General features: G+C 36.0%; 1 protein-coding gene across 1 annotated transcript in view; it reads left to right on the forward strand.

Moving 5' to 3' along the window:
• Positions 1–19,854, forward strand: part of LOC123557158 (uncharacterized) — a 59,961-nt gene that overhangs the window by 25,685 nt on the left and 14,422 nt on the right. The gene's annotated exons all lie outside the window — the stretch shown is intronic.

Raw genomic sequence — 19,854 nt, forward strand, 5'->3', positions numbered from 1 at the left:
AAATATGTACGAACAGGCTGTCAATATTTTGTTTTGTTCTTGGGATTTATAGGAATACAGCCTTATATGTTAAGTGTCTACGATTTTAAGAAACATCTCTTATCGTATATTTTCTTCTAAAATTGGATGTATTGCACAAGAAATATTATTCTGTTTTGTAAATTTAAGCCATGTTTTTGGTGTATATCTTATAATAGAAGATTGACCTTATACGTACAATGTGCTTTCGTCAATATTCTTTGCATGCAAAATGGTTACTGTACTATTGTTATTTGTGAAATTCATGCAATAAATATGTTTAAACTAAATGTCAACTTTTGACTTGTATACATATATGTGTATAACTTGCAGGCTGATACGGAATCCTGTTCGTGCCACATTAATTCTCGCCTCACCAACGCGCGACAATGCAATAATTATCGCGTTGTCGCCCTGTCCAAAAACATATATACATGCGAGATTTAACAATCGTCTTAATTTTCGCATGTCTTTCTTAATTCTCGCATCGGGAAATTGAAATTCCGCTTAAAGAATGATACATAGTTGCGAGAATTAGTAAAACCTCGCATTGTCGCACGGTGATAGGGATTATTTCTTACTATAGCACCGTGGATGAAATTTTCTGCTACACAGTTGAAAAAGGGAAACTACGGACTCCGGTTAGTGCCACATTGAATGCCGACTGTCGCCCTTTTAGGACGACACGAGTCACGACATTGCAACGCGATGGACGACAATGTACAAGGACACACGACCTTTTATTATTTGAAAGTTTCATTGACGCAAAAATATTGCAGATAAAATTGAGTGTCTTGTTCATTTCGAGTGTCGTGTCGTGTGTCGCGTTGAATGTCGTGTGTCGTGTCGTGTGTCGCGTTGAATTGTCGTGTGTCGCCCTAAGAACGCAACACACAACATTCAACGAGACACACGACAATGTACAACGACACTCGGCAGTATATCACGCATATGTCGCGGAATTGTAGACTGTCGACATAAATTGCTTAACCACGACACATGCCATTCAACGCGACACACGATAACGAGCAAAGAAACACGACAGTCTATCGCGGAAATATCACGGAATTGTCGAATGACGAGGTAATTAAGGTCAAATGTTGTTAATATATTTTCTTTAAAAATCGGTCAATTTCAATCAAATATTACGAAAAAAGTACTTATGATATCTTAACAAAAGTTACATGTATTTGTAGAACTATTCCAGGACTATTTCATAAAGGTATAGCACTAGGCTCAAACCCGACACTAATGGTCGTCCGGGCTCGAACATGGACGCCATGTCAAAAAGCAACAAATGCACGAAAATACACCTTATTTTTCAAAAAAAAATATACATCAACTAAGGCTCTAAAGAAACACGTTATGTTGTATATCAATTATTTCTATAGAAATAAATAGTTTTAGGTAAGTTTTGTCTGTACGATCTGTAGACTTGCTATAGGGACCGTATAACGCTAATTTTGGTCGCATTGTTTTTTAAAAAATTATCAATTTCATTTTATTATTAAAAGCGTTAGGAGTAAGATATCAAACTGAAAATTCCAGTAATAAGTAGTTGGAAATATTGTCTAAACGAATATGAAAAACAATTTTCTTCCCCGACGGACATGTCGTCGTGAACATTTGCTGAACTTTGCTGCTTATAAAATATTTATTTTAGGTAAATAACTGCAAATAAAACACTTTTGATAGAAAATGACACTATCTGAATGTGTGTGTCAAAAAAAGACAACATCTGTTCGTCCGTGTGTACGTAATTTAGGATAAAAACTGTATTTCCGTACTTTTCATTACGGAAAAAGTCCATGTTTTTCATTAACTTCAAACAATTGTAGAATGTTCCAAACACACGATATTTTAATGAAATAAATTTCATACATTAATTAAATCTAAACAATTTCTAAACAGATATTTAATCTATATACATTTATCATCGACGATTTCGTCTGGGGACCGTCTCAAAATGTACCAATTTCGTGAAAATATACATACTTTTTCATATGTTAAATAGAAGGGTGGGCCTTGTCAGAGGAATCATATCTTCATAACCCGGTGTCCGATTTTAATAAATGATACCTTTTTGCAAAGGGCAAGCCAGTATCTAGAGAAAACAGGCCAAGTCGGATTCAAACCCGGTCGGCTAGGGATCAAGGTCATAGGTCAAAGTCCGGTAATTTTCTCAAAATATGAACTTTTCAGAGCAGTCAAGGCAGTCCTGAAAACGCAAGTGCTATTTTCACTCAGTCCAACGACACCATTGGAGCAGTTCTCACGGCTTCCCGGGTCGATCCAGCTTAGTCTTGGCCAGCACCCTACCGCATATAACAAGTTTGGTCATTTTCTGATACCTGTCCTGGCATCATATGGACTTATAAGTAGCTTAAATGTAAAGCTTAGACATCTACCAACATACTCCATACATAGTATATGTAGGTATCCGGGATGTAGAGACTCGAACAGTGATCAAAATCTAACATACTGTCATTATCAACTGAAATTCGGTTTAAATTACAATACCAAACCTCCATGTATTACCTCCTCTGACACACATGACTCGCCCAGGTGTTTGAACATGGTCTTAATCTGTAGCCAGGACCCGTACCTAGGGGACCATGTATAAAAGTGGTGCAAGTTTAGAAATCAAGTTTAATCTATTTCATCGTCGGAACTGCCTTCAAAAATAAAATATCTTACCCTAAACTAATATACTTGGATGATAATTGGTGTTGGGGTGGGGTTTTTTTGAGAGAAAAAATGCGGGAAAAAGTCAATGTTTGATGTAATTTTTTAGACCATTAACGACAATTAATAATGAAAGTTTTATATATTTTTCGTAAGTGCTAGGCACAAACATTTAAACAATGAGTGATGAATAAATTCGGACCCTCAGCGAACTGACATTGACATGATGAATATGTACAAAAAATCACGAAAAAAACAAACACTTTTGGTCGTAATTTATATTTTTTAAGTCCAGTGCTCAAGACATATTATTATAATTAAAATATAATGTAGAAAAATGTCGAAGCTACAAAATAAGATCATAACCAGGTTTCTAGGACACGAAATGAGGTCACAGGGAAAATAAAATTTGTGTCCGGTAAAGGAAATATTTGAAAAATTTGCCTGTTTTAATTGATATTTCATCTGATGAGAAGACAAACAATCCCCTTTACACATAAATGGTACCTAATATTGTAGCTATACATCATATCTACATTTAAAATTATTAAACATGAAAGGATAACCCCTAGAGGTCACAGGAGGTGAAATATGGAAATCAACTACAGCAAAAACAACAACAAATCAGTATTTTAGACCTAATTTAACAAGTTTACACCCCGGTTCGAGCCTCTGTGTCATCACATATACCCTTACTACACATGGTCTGACTTGTACGGGTCCTAACTACTGTTCAAAATAACATTCGGGTATATTGGATACCATCTCAGCTCAGGACATGTAATATATGGAGGAATGTTGGAGTCAAAAAAGCATTATTTTGATCCATTTTGGACGGTTTTCAACCCGGTTGGATCACCTGTGACCCGGCATATACCACTGTGTTATATTATAAGATAGGTAAAGGTCCTTGCTATCGAACGAAACCAAGTTTGAGTATTTGACATACCCATAAGCGTCATGGCAGGTCCTATAAGGTCACCGGGTAGTGTTGAAACTTAGGAAATACGTCAATTTTGACCTTGTCTGTACGGCTTTAGACCCGGTTTGAACCCCTATGACCATTATATGTACATATATAATATACATGGTCGTGTAGGTATAGGTCCTACCTAAAGATTTAGACCCAGTTCAGATACCTAGTATAGCAGTATAGCCCGAGGGTCAGGGCAGGTTGAAGAAGGTCACCGGGTAGTGTTCGAACTTTGAAAATCTGCTTATTTTGACCACGTCGGAAATGTTTTCGATAAAGTTCGGGCCTATATCACCAAAGCATATACATGTACCCGTATTATACATGAATGTGTGTGTAAGTATGGGTCCTGGCTATCGATTGTTATCGAAACCTTTACATCCACCACTTGTTATGCATGATCAGCCAATTCCCTCAGTTGCTGTACACAAACATCTTGGAGTCTTTTTTTTCAGATGACTGTTCCTGGCATTATCATATAAACTCCATTAAAGAGCGAGCCTGGAAAGGAATACATATAAATATTCGTAAACTAAAGTTTCAGCTAGATAGGAGGTCATTAGAAGTGATATATTTATCTTTTTTATCAGACCTCTTATTGAATATGCCCATGTGGTTTATATCAACTATACGCAGTATGAGAAACTCAAACTTAACCAAATTCTGCATGAAGCTGTCCGTATCGTTTCTGGGACAACTTAACTTGTGTGTCTCAATAAAATCAACAGAGAAGTTCCTTGGAATCCCTGGAGAGTCGAAGACAGAACCATAAACTAACTCTACTATACAAAATGAAAAACGGCCTAACTCCTGATTACACCATCTGTTGGAGACACTTCTCGGTATGACCTACGCAATGCCGATGACATCCAGTCAATCAACTAAAGAACATCCCTTTACTATAACGCTTTTCTGCTATCTGCTCTGAGAGATTGGAACGAACTTCTAAGAGAGCTACAAAACTCACAGTCCCTGACCTCCTTTAAAACGCAGCAAAATCTGAACGTACCGAGATTTTACTTAGGCGACAGGAAATGGCAAGTCTAATGGCAATGCTCGTCTCCGTACTGAATGCAGCTCCCTAAACCAGCACCATTTATCCATCACCTCTTTGTCAACGTGGTCTTACGGAGAGTAATCATCATTTCTTCTTTGAATGTCACCGTTATAGTGATATCAGAGTCCGTCTTCTTGAGACTACTTCCATCTATTGCACCGTAACACTTCATACCTTACTGAATGGAGACCGGAATCTCAGCGATGATATTAACATCCAAATTTTTCAAGCAGTTCAAAACTACATCATGGAAAGTAGAAGATTTTCATGAACACTTGATTATATAATATTACATGCTTGCTGACACCATTTTACAATCCGAATGAATCTCAATCCTTTTATTCCCTCTCTTCCTCTGCTTATCTCACTTTCAACTTCACATTCATTAGCCACATGTGTGCTCGTTTCACTTTAGTATCTATTTAATGACAATATTATGATTTGTAGTTTTTAGTTTAAGCGGTCAATTTACTTATATTTCTTAAAGATTATATTTCAGACAAGATCATAAACACTGTCGTACTGTACCTATAACAATATGTTACTGCAGGAGAAGACCTCTATAAGCTGTTGCTTTCGGCTCTGATCCTTTTTCAAGCATTATCTTTTGTACTATGAATCATGAATTGTAAATTTTGCAATCATTGTTTGAAATAAACTATGTTTAAACTAAACTATGACCATGATATATACCAGTATTATAATGGTTGTGATGGTATGGGTCCTAGCTATAAATTGACACCCAGTTTGGTACCTAGGATGGCCTGAGGGGTCAGGAGAGGTCGTACAAGGTCACCGGGTAGTTTCGAACATGGATAAAATGACTATGTCTGAGAGGTTTTCGATAAAGTTCGAGCCTTTATGACAAAAATATATACACGTATCATACATGGTCGTGTAGGTATGGGTCCTAGCTATTAATTGAGACCACGTTCGAGTACCTTGGACAGCCGTGTAGGGGTCGGGGTGGGACATGTAAGGTCACCATTTGGTCTTCTAAGTTTCTATTTTGACCATATATTGAAGGTTTTCGACCGGGTTCGAGCCTTTATGCCAAAGTAATATACCTATATAATACATTGTAATTTAGGTGGCAGTCCTGGCTATTGAGACCATCATGTTAAAGTACCTTGAGTAGCCCTGGAGGTCAGGGCAGGTCATATACGGCTACAAGGTAGGGTTTGACACGGCCTCTTTAACCATGTCTCTATATCCCGGGTACTTACCTATTCCATGTATGGTGTCAGAATAATTTGTATGTTTGATATATTGATAACGTAACACATTAAGTACAGATAGTGCTTGACTCCCTTTTCATACTATCATTGCTAAAATCATTGTTGAATTGCTGTTATTAATAGGGTTTTAGTCATTTCCGGCTTATTTGGGTTCATTATGTTGATAGTTGGATCCGAGCATCACACACTATGTCATATACAACAGTTAAATGGAACCAAATATTTGATAGAGCAAGTACTCGTTGTAAAACGTTATGTTTAAATTTGGTCCAGTCATAAACAAGTTCTAAAAATAGCACGTCTGCTTCGGTATAAATAGGTAGATGGATGACAGAGAGCTCATTCGGTATGCAGCGGTTGAAGAAGACACATCGAGGATTCAACTAATAATTTATCCCAGTACCTTGATAAGGAGACTACTATTGCATTTACCCTGTCAGGGCGGATATATTATTAAAAAGAAGACTTTGGAAGTTCATAGACTAAAGAACAGTTGCAGAATTTCAACAAGGTTTCGAGCTATAGGGCCAGCGTATAGGAGTGTTACCTTTATGGTAGTTGAATGCTATAGACTATAGCAAATATAGGCTGAGCATCGGAAAGCTGAGACAGAGACCCAGAGTTTGGTAATCTACTGAGAGTAGGAGAGTTCCAGCTTATGGACGGTTCAGCGTTATTGGCGAAGTACAGCCAAGGCATCGGGAATACCTATGTGGTAGTTGAATGCTACATATGATAGTATATTGGCGCTGAGCATCCAGGAGTCAAGGCAGTCATATAGAGTTGAGAGGACAGAAGCCGAGCATCTATGCGATAGGACTCGTATGTTGTTGATTCAAAGACATTGTCTGACGGGAACTTCAACAAAAAGACCAGTCAAGTATAGAGTCTCCAGCCTATAGGAGTTTGAGCTTATCGGTATAAATTGAAGATTAAGATAGTTTGAAACATTTTGTGATTTGCCTGATCTCTGAAATTATTTAGCTTCAAATAGAAATCATTTACGAATCATTGATACACGAATCATTTAGGCAAGGTAGCCAGAGGAAAATTCTATATATTAGATATTTGGTCCTACCAGCTCTACGTTTTAACATAGGACATTTTATTTCGTTTGTCAGCTAGTCTAAGACATAGTCACCTTAGCGATTGGACCCATTTCATTGATCAAGATACTGCAGGCGTAGGTACTTCCCTGGGTCATATAACCAGTATCCAGACATATGAATATGTTTGTAGATGTCTAAGCTTTACATTTAAGCTACTTACGAGTCCATATGGTGCCATTAGAGCTCAGGACAGATATCAGAAAACGACCGAACTTGTTATATGCGGTAGGGTGCTGGCAAAGAGAGAATTCCTCCAATGGTGTCGTTGGACTCAGTGGATAAAGTGTTTGCGTGTTTATGACTGCCTTGACTGCTCTGAAAAGTTCATATTTTGAGAATATTACCGGACTTTGACCTATGACCTTGACCCCTAGACGACCGGGTTTGAACCCGACTTGACCTGTTTTCTCTAGATACTGGCTTGTCCTTTGCAAAAAGGTATCATTTATTAAAATCGGACATCAGGTTACGAAGATATGACTCCTCTGACAAGGTCCGCCACTCTAGTATATGAAGAAGTATGCATATTTCACGAAAAATGGTACATTGTGAGACGGCCCCCCTACAAAACCGTTGATGGTAAAACTATATAAGTTACATATCTGTTTAGAAAATGTTTAGCTTTAATTAATGAATGTTATTTATTTACGATATCCTGTGTTTGAAAAATTCTACAATTATTTGAAGTTAATGAAAAACACGAACTTTTTCCGTACGGAAAACTACGGAAATACTTTTATTCTAAATTACGTACATACGGACGAACAGATGTTGTCTTTTTTGTAACAAATTTTCAGATTTTGTCATTTACTACCAAATCAAGTTTTTATTTGCAGTTATTTACCCAAAATAAATATTTTATAAGCATTTTTTCCTTATTTTACGGCTATTATATTTTTGCCAAAAATGGCAAAATTCAGCAAATGTGGGAAGAAAATTGTTTTTCATATTCGTTTAGACAATCTTTCCAACTACTTATCAAAAGAAATTTAAGTTTGTTATCTTACACCAATCACTTTTCATAATAAAATGAAATTGATAAATTTTTCGAAAAACAAAATGCGTCCAAAATTAGCGTTATACGGTCCATAAAGCAAGTCTACTGATCATACAAACGGACAAAACTTACCTAAAACTATTTAGTTCCATAGAAATAATTTATATACATCAAAGCGTGTTGCTTTAGAGCCTTAGTTGATGTAAAATATTTCTTTTAGAAAAATAAGGTGTATTTTCGTGCAAATAAAACGAACTGTAGTTTTCTTGCATAAAAATTAACACCCATTTTCTCTAATGTAGCAATATAGTTCTTTACTGGAATACAAGTCTCTGAAAATCTGATATGCTAGGAAATGTCGAAAATCGTTATAAAGTAAATAGATTTTAAAAGATTAAAAGATTTATTTGATGTCATGGCCCGAGAGGGCATAAGAGAATACAAACAAAATAACGTGTCAAGAACATAGTACAAATGATATTCTAACATGACCCACACATTTAATTCCCAAAAAGAAAAAAGAATCTTAGTCTTTTATAAACAAACGTTAATACACGCTTAATCTGCTGTTCAATTCATCTTCCCTCAATAAGAAATTTTATCTAATGAGTGAAAATGACGAGATGTTAGAACTTTATCCTTGAGAATAATAGATTGCCAGTTCTTACATTTGTCTTAGGTAAACAATTAATGAGAGTCACGTCAGGCTACAAATAATATATTCCACCCGTGCCTCGACGGACGCCCACACACGGCCGGTCAGGTGCGTGACACTAGATCAATCGCCTTTATGGGCTCATGATCCAACACTTACGCACGGTCCCCCACCGTGCGCAAACACACGGTTAGGATATATCACATCTTAAATAAAATTACATAAAGTTTTTATAACTATTTTTATCCCAAGTCATCCTGGATCATTTAGGTTTTAGGTTTTATACTTTATTAAAGTCTCTTCCAATACAGTGTCATAAAAAATAACAAATATTAAACATACAATATACATAATTGGCAATTCTATGTCTAGAATGACAAGACACTATAGATTAAAAATACATTACAAATCACACTATAAGAAATATCTTTACACATTACATAGTGCACCAAAATGCTTAATTTATCATAATTGTATTTACACGATAAAAGATAGATAACCAATGCTAATCAAAAAAGTAAGAACTGCCATAAAAATAAGTAGTTAAGACACTGAAAAATGTAAACCAGGGCCCTAATGCGCTTGATAAGAAGTATTTTAAATTACCAGTATCATCCCTGATCAGATAAGGGGTGAACAGATTAGCATTGATTAACTACACTTATAATAAAACGTTACGTTCATCATTCATAAAACATTATTGTGACACTATTTAAGAAATAATATATCTCATTAAGTGATTTGTCGCTGAATAAATCATTGTTTGGAGTTCAGATGCGGAGGAATTATATCACGAGGGCGCAGCCCGAGTGATATAATAATACGCATCTGAACGACAAACAATGATTTTATTCAAGAGCAAATCACTAAATGAGATATATTATTTCGATTCTAACACGTTACCAGCGACTTTAAAGTACATCATTGACGGCATTTATTTAATATTTGCCAGTTTTCAATCGGTTTCTTTTCCAGCGCGCCGCTATGCCGTTTGACACCATGACGTAATGATTGTGACGTCAGAACAGTGAATTGTTGTATAATAATTCACTGTTTTCAGCCTTCTTTGTTTAATAGGAAAATGAATCGGATCGTGTTAGAATTACAAATAAATGAAGACGACGTTGCAAAATATTAAAACAGGTTTTGGCACTATAACGTATCATTTCTTCTTTGATGAACAAAAATTTCAATTGATTAGTTTTAGACATCGTACTGAAGGAACTATCAATAGTATTTGACTTTGCAAATAATGATTGACGCAAGTCATCATACAAAAAGCAATCAAGAAGAACATAGTTCTCATCGTCAATATTGCTACAGAAAGGACATTTACGTTCCTTTACGCCTAATCCTTCATAACGCCCAGTTTCAATGCGTATTGGAGCGACGTCACGACGAATCAAAGACTGGAGCCAATCTGAACAATGATTGACCTTTAATTTTTGTGTTACTGAGTTGACAACTGTTTGTTTAGGAATAACAATACTGATATCACAATACTGGGGAACACCACAACTAGTAGCATAGACTTTACAGAACCAATTTTTACACGACCTATTTCCCTAGATGCAGCCCAAAGTGCAACCCGCTTATTAATTCTACTCTTATGCATTTTTGACATTCTAGCCAAATGGATAGAAATGGACTTCCAATGTCTTACATCTGGGGATACCCAACCCATTTCATCGATCCCCGGCCGCGTCATACCAAAGACGTAAAAAATGGAACTAGTAGCTTCCTCGCTTGGCGCTCAGCATTAAGAGGATAGTGCTAGGACTGGTCAGCCCGGTGTCAGTATAATGTGACTGGGTGGGGTATCATGCCACGTGTCTACGGCGTGATATTCCAGTGAAGCAGCACTATAAAGTTGGACATTGTGCTCACTGCTACAAGTAGACACCGTCGATTATATGACTGAAAAATTGTTGAAAAAGACGTTAAACCCGAACACACACACACACACGCACACACACACACACACACACACACACCAACCCATTTCGCCCGATACCGCTACGTTCCGCGAGTATCTACCGACACCTAAAAAGAACCGCATCGCACGGTACTGAACCGCGTTAATACAGAAGTATGAACGGTATCCCCAGATTGTAGAACCATAACTGAGTATTGGCCAAACTGCAGAATCATACAAATGAGTATACACACTATAAGGCAGGCCGCCAACTGATTTACATTTAGCGATTAACACACCAAGGGCACGACTTGCACTTCGGGCTACCACACTTTTGCAGTTATGTTATAATCCAAGTTTTCATGTAATAATAAACCCAAATACATATATCTATCAACAACCTGTAGTATATAATCACCACACATAAAAATACAAGTAGTTCTATTAACAGACAATGGTCGAAAATCCACAATTTGATTTTTACTGCAATTTATATACATATCATTGGTGTTGCACCAACCATGAGATGCATTAATCAAAAGTTGTAAATCTGATTCATTTTTTGCTAACAAAACAATATCGTCTTCATACAATAGTAAGCATATTTTCTCAGATCCATACACAACACCAACATTTAAAGACTTTAAATAAATTGCTAGATCGTTTATATGCATGTTAAATAAAAGGGGAGATAATATACAACACTGACGTAATCCCGACTTATCATTGAACCAGTCGGTATATTTAGAGTTTACCCTAACACATGAATATACATAAGTATACAATGATTGTACCGCAGATAACATTTTACCTAAAGTTTAATACCAATATCAAATAGTTTGTTCCATAGTAAATCTCTATCTATATAATCATAAGCCTTTTTAAAATCAATAAAAGCTGAAAATGTAGACTGTTTAAGTTTTTTCCTTGTATCAATGATGTTGGTTAAAGTTGACAAATGATCGATTGTACTTTTATTCTTTCTAAATCCATTCTGCTCGTCGACAATAACGTTATTACTTTCAGCCCAACTACTAAGTCATTTGTTTAAGATGAAACAATACAATTTATATACTGAACAGGACAGAGTAATTCCCCTGTAAGACAAAGGACTTCTAGGATCCAGACTAGCTGACTTAGGGATTGGGTTGATAACACTTTGTCCCCAAGCAGTAGGGATAATACCATTTTTAAAACAAACATTAAACAGAGCATGTAAAAATAAAACTGCGGTGTCGTTTTGCAATGCTTCAATTGGTATTCCATCAATACCACATGCTTTACTGCGTTAACCATCATCAACAGCCTGTTTTACTTCAAAACAGAAATATTACTATTAAAAGTAAGACTATCATCATCACCATTTACAAAACTGTGGTGTTCCCCAGGACTAACTAAAACTGGATTGTTTAATAGTGAACTAAATTCTGTTTTCCATTTATTTAAAATATCTATAGTATCAGATGACACAGTGCCGTCATCAAGTACAACCTCATCAGGTACAGATTTCTTATTAGCATGTGCAATACCAATTCTACCAATACTTTTCCTAAAGCTTGTTTTATCAACATTACACTCATCCAATATATCCTGCTGAAAAGTGTACCAATGACGACGCCTGGCTTTCTGAATTTCAGCATCAAACATTTTACGTAATTGAACATATTGTGCTTTTAAAGGTAGTTCTATCGGCTCTATTATTACAATGAAGCCAGCGCTTTTCTGCTACAGACAAATTAGACCAAAGCTCTGATAGCTGAGTGGTCCACCAGGGTTTACCTGGACGATGCTTTCAAGAACAGTTAACATGTCCAATTTTTATACGTTTGTATGGAATATTACTATACATAGCGTTCTTAACAGTATCACACCATTTATCAAAAGCAGAATTTACATCATTTTGCGTTCGCATACCACGTTCTAAAGTATCAATAGTTTTATTAAAATCCAGCAATATAGCATCATTGTACACAAAATCATTACTAAAATAACATCTATCAAATTTATCATATACTTCATGAGAAACATCAATATGTTCAGAATTATTACGTGACATTTTACACAAAATATTCCAAGATATAAAAGTGAATGATCCAGCAAGACTTTTAATATTGCCACACTTATTAATAACATCTGATGTAAGACTTACGCAGAAGTCTGAAAAACAGTGTATACTATTATGCGGTACCAAACAATAGTCCACTATAGATGCCCCTTTTACAGATACAGATGTAAAATAGTTTTTTACAAAGTTTCTACCATTTAATACACAAAAATTAGAGTTTACTAAAAACTCAATATTAAGAAGTTCACCATATGCATTTACAGTAAAATCTCTTACATCTCTACTAGATAAAGTATCGATACCAACAATGTGATCATCCAGATCGCCTATTCGACTATTAAAATCGCCACATATGAACATTTCACCAGAAGGCTGAAAAGTATAAACATCAGTCAGTAATTTATCATAAAAACCATTTACATCAAAATAACGTGACGAGTTTTGTGGCGGTAGATAGCATACACAAGGAAATATATTCAACTTATCATATGTATGCGACAATTTCAGCCACAAGATACTCTCAAATGAATTTTCAGCTATAGCTGGAACAACTGATACGGGGAATGGAATGCGACATTTATCTTATCTTATGCTGTCGTCCAATCGAAGCGTATGCCGTAGGTTATTTTGCTATTACTCAAACATTCAGTGAAAATCTGGGAAATCATTTGTTCAATTTTTTGTTGAAAACAAAAGTTATGCCATGAAATTATTGCCTTCATCTGTTTTTAAATGGGAAATATCTACATTAATGTTACATTTCGCCCTGTGAAAATGGTTAAATCTAGGCTTGTCTTACCCAGAGAGAAAGATGTCGTTTTTTACATGATATTTGTCTTGTTGATTCAGGGTATTTAAAACAATAAAATTAGGACATATTTTAATGAAAATAGCAATTCGAAACTGTAAACTGTTGCCTGAAAATATTTGTTTATGATATTGCTTTGTTCTTCACCATTTAAATGCGTGTTAAGCCTAGATGATTTTCTGCAGTTTTATCTAAAAGTTCGGAATACTAAATGTAACTTCGTTGTCGGCTTTTTTTTTTAATTCATTGTTATTTTAATTTAATTACATTGTATTTTTCACACATCAGTTTTACGATTAAATTAATTAAACTAATTTTTGGAGTTTATACAACAATTTCGTTTGAAACATTCTCTGCGTTCAAGAAGAATGTTTGTTTCTGTATGTAGAAATCTGAGTGGTGGGGGCATATAGATTTGCTCTTGTCCGTGCGTCCGTCCGTACGTCCGAAATGACGCGCCTAGTTCAGAAAGTATTCGATATAAATTGATAAAACCTTGCATGAGTCTTAATCATGATATGAACTTGCGCACCTCCTATTTTTCATCTGGCTCCACCCCCTATTTCCAGAGTTACGGCCCCTAAAATAGTCAAAAATGCACATTTTCACCTTTTGACACGCGTAGCTCAAAAAGTATTTGATACAAATTGATGAAACCTTGCATGAGTCTTTATCATGATATGAATTGCGCAACTCCTATTTTTCATCTGGGTCCCCTCCCTATTTCTAGAGTTATGGCCCCTGAAATAGTCAAAAATTCACATTTTCACCTTTTGACACGCCTGGCTCAAAAAGTATTTGATATAGATTCATGAAACCTTGCATGTGTCTTTATCATGATATGAACATGCGCACCTCCTATTTTTCATCTGGGTCCCCTCCCTATTTTCAGAGTTATGGCCCCTGAAATAGTCAAAAATGCACATTTTCACCTTGTGACGCGCCTGGCTCAAAAAGTATTTAATTTAAATTTATTAAACCTTGCATGAGTTTTTATCATGATATGAACTTGCGCACCTCCTATTTTTCATCTGGGTTCGCCCCCTATTTTCAGAGTTATGGCCCCTGAAATAGTCAAAAATGCACATTTTCACCTTGTGACGCGCTTAACTCAAAAAGTATCAAATACAAACTAATTAAACTTTGCATGAGTCTTTATCATGATATGAACTTGCACACCTTTAATTTTTAGTCTGCTCCGCCCCCTATTTCAGAATTATGGCCCCTGAAATAGTTAAAAAATGAACATTTTCACCTTGTGACGTACCTATCTCAAAACGTATTACATATAAATTGATTAAACATTGCATGAGTCTTTATCATGATATGAACTTGCAAACCTCCTATTTTTTTGTCTGCCTCTTTCCCCTATTTTCAGAGTTATGACCCCTGAAATAGTCAAAAAATGAACATTTTCACCTAATTATGTGCATAGCTCAAAAAGTATTTGATGTAAATTCATGAAACCTTGCTTGAGTCTTTATTATGATGTGACATTGTGCACGTGGCATTCTTCTTAAGAATCTTGGCGCTTATTACAGAGTTACAGCCAAAATAGTGGATTTTTTGTTTGTGGTGCTCATAGCTCAAAATGTATATGGCCTAGAATAATGAATCCTTTTCATAAAATGTTTGTTGAGGCTATACCCCATTAAGACTGAAAACATCTGAATTATTTCCCCATTATTTGTGACAAATGTACCCGTGGGGGCACACCCTGTGTCCTACAGACAAATTCTAGTTATGAATATGTTTTCTGTTAAAACCAATCCAGTTATAACCATCTAAATGAATTACATCAGTTTGAATTAAATGAGATTCGGCTATGCCTAATCTGTCAAAATTATTATCTAAAACACATTCGGATCTAAGATTAAAATTATCAGAGTTTCTATTAAAATTCCACCTTGCACCTTTTAACGTTCCAAAACCCGGCACGTAACTAATAGTCTCTCCTGCCACTGTTCCAACCCCGACCGCCGTTACCTCGACCGCCGCTACCACGACCACGAACGCCGCTACCACGCCCTGAACGTCGACCTCCGCGAATAGTAGTAAACCCATCGTCACGGTTCCCGTAACCATGACCACGCCTGTCAGAGTGGTACCCGCGATCCCTGCAATCACGAGAATCATCCCAGCTCCTGTCATCTGCACGCTGATCACGTGCAGTGGAATCATCACGACGACTGTCCTGAGTGCCCTCACGCGAACCCCTATTTCTAGGACTAACACTGTCATCACGTGACCTTCGAGGAATCACATGTGACCCACGAACTGTGAGACCGTGGGACTTCATTGCGCTGAGAATGCTTCGAAAGTTGTTGGCTAGGACAAGGTCTGCTGGAGCCTGATCATGATGAATGAACACATTTGAATACTGACTGTTAGATTTTAACGACTTTTTCTCAGACATAACCTTTCGTTTCTTATCATGCGATTTCAATTTTGCTATAATAACACCTGGCTTACTTGGATTTCTAGACTTTTTCCTTTCGGCCTTCTCACACTTCACAGCCAGAATACGTAGACCATCTTTAAACAACTTGTTCACTTTCGACCCCACAACCTCGTTATCAGACTCCGGTAGATCGCGTATCACTATGTTCAACGTTTTGTCCGTACTGGAATCCTTAGAAACATTCAAAGTACTATTAGTAGACAAGGATTTAATCTTTGCATTCAAAGTCTCTATCTCCGACTTGCATTCGTCTCTAAACGATCCAATCGCCTCCTTAACGTCCGAATCCACAGCCAAGCGAATACGGTTTATCTCCTGAGACACACGCTTGTCCAGAACCTGTGAAACCTTATTTGTAATTCGTTGCTCTAAACCCAACTCAACTTTATCAATGCGCTCGTCCAACGACTGAAATAGCATAAACATGTCAGATGATAATTTGTTGATCATTGATTCCAGAGACTGATCCTTGCCATTAATGTGCACATCTGCTGAGGTCACGCCCACTTTTCGGGAGTTCTAGGGAAACTTAGATTGCTTTTTTTCTGAGACTGCTTAGACTTCTGAGTCTTGTTAGGAGATGCAGTCTGCGGTTTCTTGGCTGCGTCTGAATACAAATTTCTCTTAGCCTTAGCAAGGTTACGTTTCTGAGCATCATTCAGACCCTTGTCGACGCCATCCATTCGCGCTGCTTCTTTACGGTTGAGGAAATATCAGGCTCTGAAAGATGACGCTTTCGCCCCGAACCAATCGGAGTATCAGCCATGGTTACCCTTTGGGAGCTCATGATTGTTTCAACATACTCAGAAGCATTGTCACCGTTCAAACTCACAATTTTGGTGTTCACTAATTTCAGTAATTTGTATATAACAATGATAATTCAGGATAACCATTGAATACAATATATAAACTATGGAGTGGCTAAAAGATTTTAATTTCAGTTAATTGACATATATATAGGAAGACGGTTCGTTCAAATTTCAGCATTGTTAATCTTACAAATTGGACTAATTTAATTAAGTTGTTTTTATCAGTGCTACACATTCGCTTTTGATAATTCACCATATTAGGGTTCTGAAAAGTATTATGCGGGATATAAGTGTGTCTGTCATTAACAAAATAGTCACACTTATTAAGATGCATCCCGGCCTATTTCTTGTCTATTACAGAGCGTACCTGGCCATACCAGAGTGTCTATCTGAAATAAAGAACAGTCGAATATTGTGGTGTTCAGCAAACAGAGTCTGTCATTAGAAATTTGTTTCGGTGTATTGATAAATAAAACCCAGGAAGAATTATATCGATCAATTTGTCTAGAAATTTAATCCCAAGCGACAGTGCGACAAAGCGAGGTTTTACTAATTCTCGCAACTATGTATCATTCTTTAAGCGGAATTTCAATTTCCCGATGCGAGAATTAAGAAACACATGCGAAAATTAAGACGATAGTTATCGACTCAAAAACCTCGCGAGGATTTTGTTTTGTTTTATTCATTCTTATTTGATTACGCTGCGCTGCGTAGTTTTGGCCGTTTCCGGCCAAACCAATCAATCGTAGGCCCAGCGAAATTTGAATTTTTAGACCTGTTGTGAAATACAGATCGTTGCTTGGATGTGTTCCAAAAAAATCGTAAATATTGTATTATATATATAAAGGGACCTTAATTCGAAGCCCGGATGTAATTTTTAGAACATGTCTTGGTATTGGTAGAGGTATAATTTTTGTTTTTGTAATGTTTGGGCTGTTATTTTCCGATTAAATTTGTCAGAAGTTACAAAAGGTTAAATTAAATAAATTCAAAATGTTTGATGTTGTTTATTTAGAGTTGTTAATTAGCAAAATTATCTATAATGAGACCCGCGGTTCCCTTCCTGACTTGCACACAAAACATCCAAGGGGACAACTGCCACGACCATGAAATGTCTATACCCTACTTTTTATAATTATAACGTTAAAAACATTAGATCATTTAAAACTTATTTAAAAACACAGTAAATTATTGTTTATTTTAAAAAACCACATTATTTTTTACGACCGCTATGTCACGTAAGCTCGTTTAAATGGGTCAGTCGTGTTGATGTACTTATAGAATAGACTTGTCTGGTTTATAGGTTGGCCAGGGCTACGGATATGTATTGTATTTTGCCATCGGAATATTTCTATAAAATGCTTCTTCCCCTTCCGTTTGGATCCGTCCATGTTTACAAACACGTTTGTTTATTTTATGGACTGTATTGTCCGTAAGTATTGACCTGGCACTTATTAATCTTCGCCAATACTGTCGGGCGTTTCTTCGGTTAAATTTACGCAATATTAGTATCTGAGTATCTATCATTACTAAAAACCGCGAGATTTTGTTAGTTATTCATTCGATGACACGCTCGGCGTAGGTTGGTTTCGACCAACCAATCAATCGTAAGGCCCAGCGAAATTTGAATTTAGACCTGTTGTGAAATACAGATCGTTCTTGATTGTTCAATTAATTAAATCTGTAATATGTATTATATATATATAGACCTTAATTCGAATTCGATGTAATTTTAGATATGTCTTGTATTGTAGAGGTATATTTTTTTTTTGTAAGTGGTTTGGGCTTTTTTCGATTAAATACTTGTTCAGAAGTTACAAAGGTTAAATTAATTAATTCAAATTTGTGTTGTTATTAGAGTTGTTAATTAGAAATTATCTATAATGAGACCGCGTTACTCCTGATTGCACAAACATCCAGGGACAACTGCACACATGAACTGTTATACCCTACTTTTTATTATATAAAATTCTTAAAAAATTAGATCATTTAAAACTTAGATTAAACAACGCAGTATATATTGTTGTATTTAAAAACCATTTATGTCTCTACGACCGTATGTCACGAAGTCGTTTAAATGGGTCAGTCGTGTTGATGTACTTAGAATAGACTTGTATGTTATGTTGGCCAGGGCTACGAAATGTATGTATTTTGCATCGGAATATCTATACAATAGTTCTTCCCTGCCGTTTGGTCCTCATGTTACAATAACGTTTGTATTTAGGACGTACATACCTAGTTTATTTATAAACTACATGCCTCGTTGAATATGCCATGTCCATAAATATGCTACTTTATGTACTTTATCCGTTCTAAGTATATTTGACAATAGCGTTTTACTCTATGTTTTTAAATTGCTGCCGTTTTTTATTATTAAATATTTTTATTATGTTTGTTTTTGTATTCTCTGGCCGAAAGTCTGAATTATGTGCTCGCAGTGGTTTACATGTATTTACGGTAAAAACAAAATAGCTATTTACGATCGCGCTGTATGAATTTGTATAAAATCGGCCGTTTTTATATACATGTAATTTTGCTTAACATTAAGTCAATATTTTATTAATAATGCAATAGAACTCAAACTATATTTATTCTCTAGCGGTGCTGTAAGTTTGAAGCGATAATATTTAAGAAATAATATATCTCATTTAGTGATATGTCGCTGAATAAATCATTGTTTGAAGTTCAGATGCGAAGGAATTCTATCACGAGGACGCAGTCCGTGATATAATTCCTTCGCATCTGAACTCCAAACAATGATTTATTCAGCGACAAATCGCTAAATGAGATAAATTATTTCTTAAATAAATGCTCTATGCGCGTTTTTTGTGTGTACGTGACGCCTAAATTTCATGATATTTCGTTAAACTAAAAGAGTACCTGTTTATTTACTGATTATTTACCTTTTTACCGGCGTCATCCGGTAATGTACTAAACATCCTCACTACTGGATTTGCCTATGGTGGCCTCTTTAACGGTTTAAAGTGTCAAATTTCTATAATGAAATTATAATGCAATGTCAAAAAATTGATAAATTGTTGGTTGAGAAATCGGCAAAGAGACA

The sequence above is a fragment of the Mercenaria mercenaria genome, chromosome 5 (genome assembly GCF_021730395.1).
Source record: "Mercenaria mercenaria strain notata chromosome 5, MADL_Memer_1, whole genome shotgun sequence".
In the NCBI taxonomy this organism is placed as follows: Eukaryota; Metazoa; Mollusca; class Bivalvia; order Venerida; family Veneridae; genus Mercenaria; species Mercenaria mercenaria.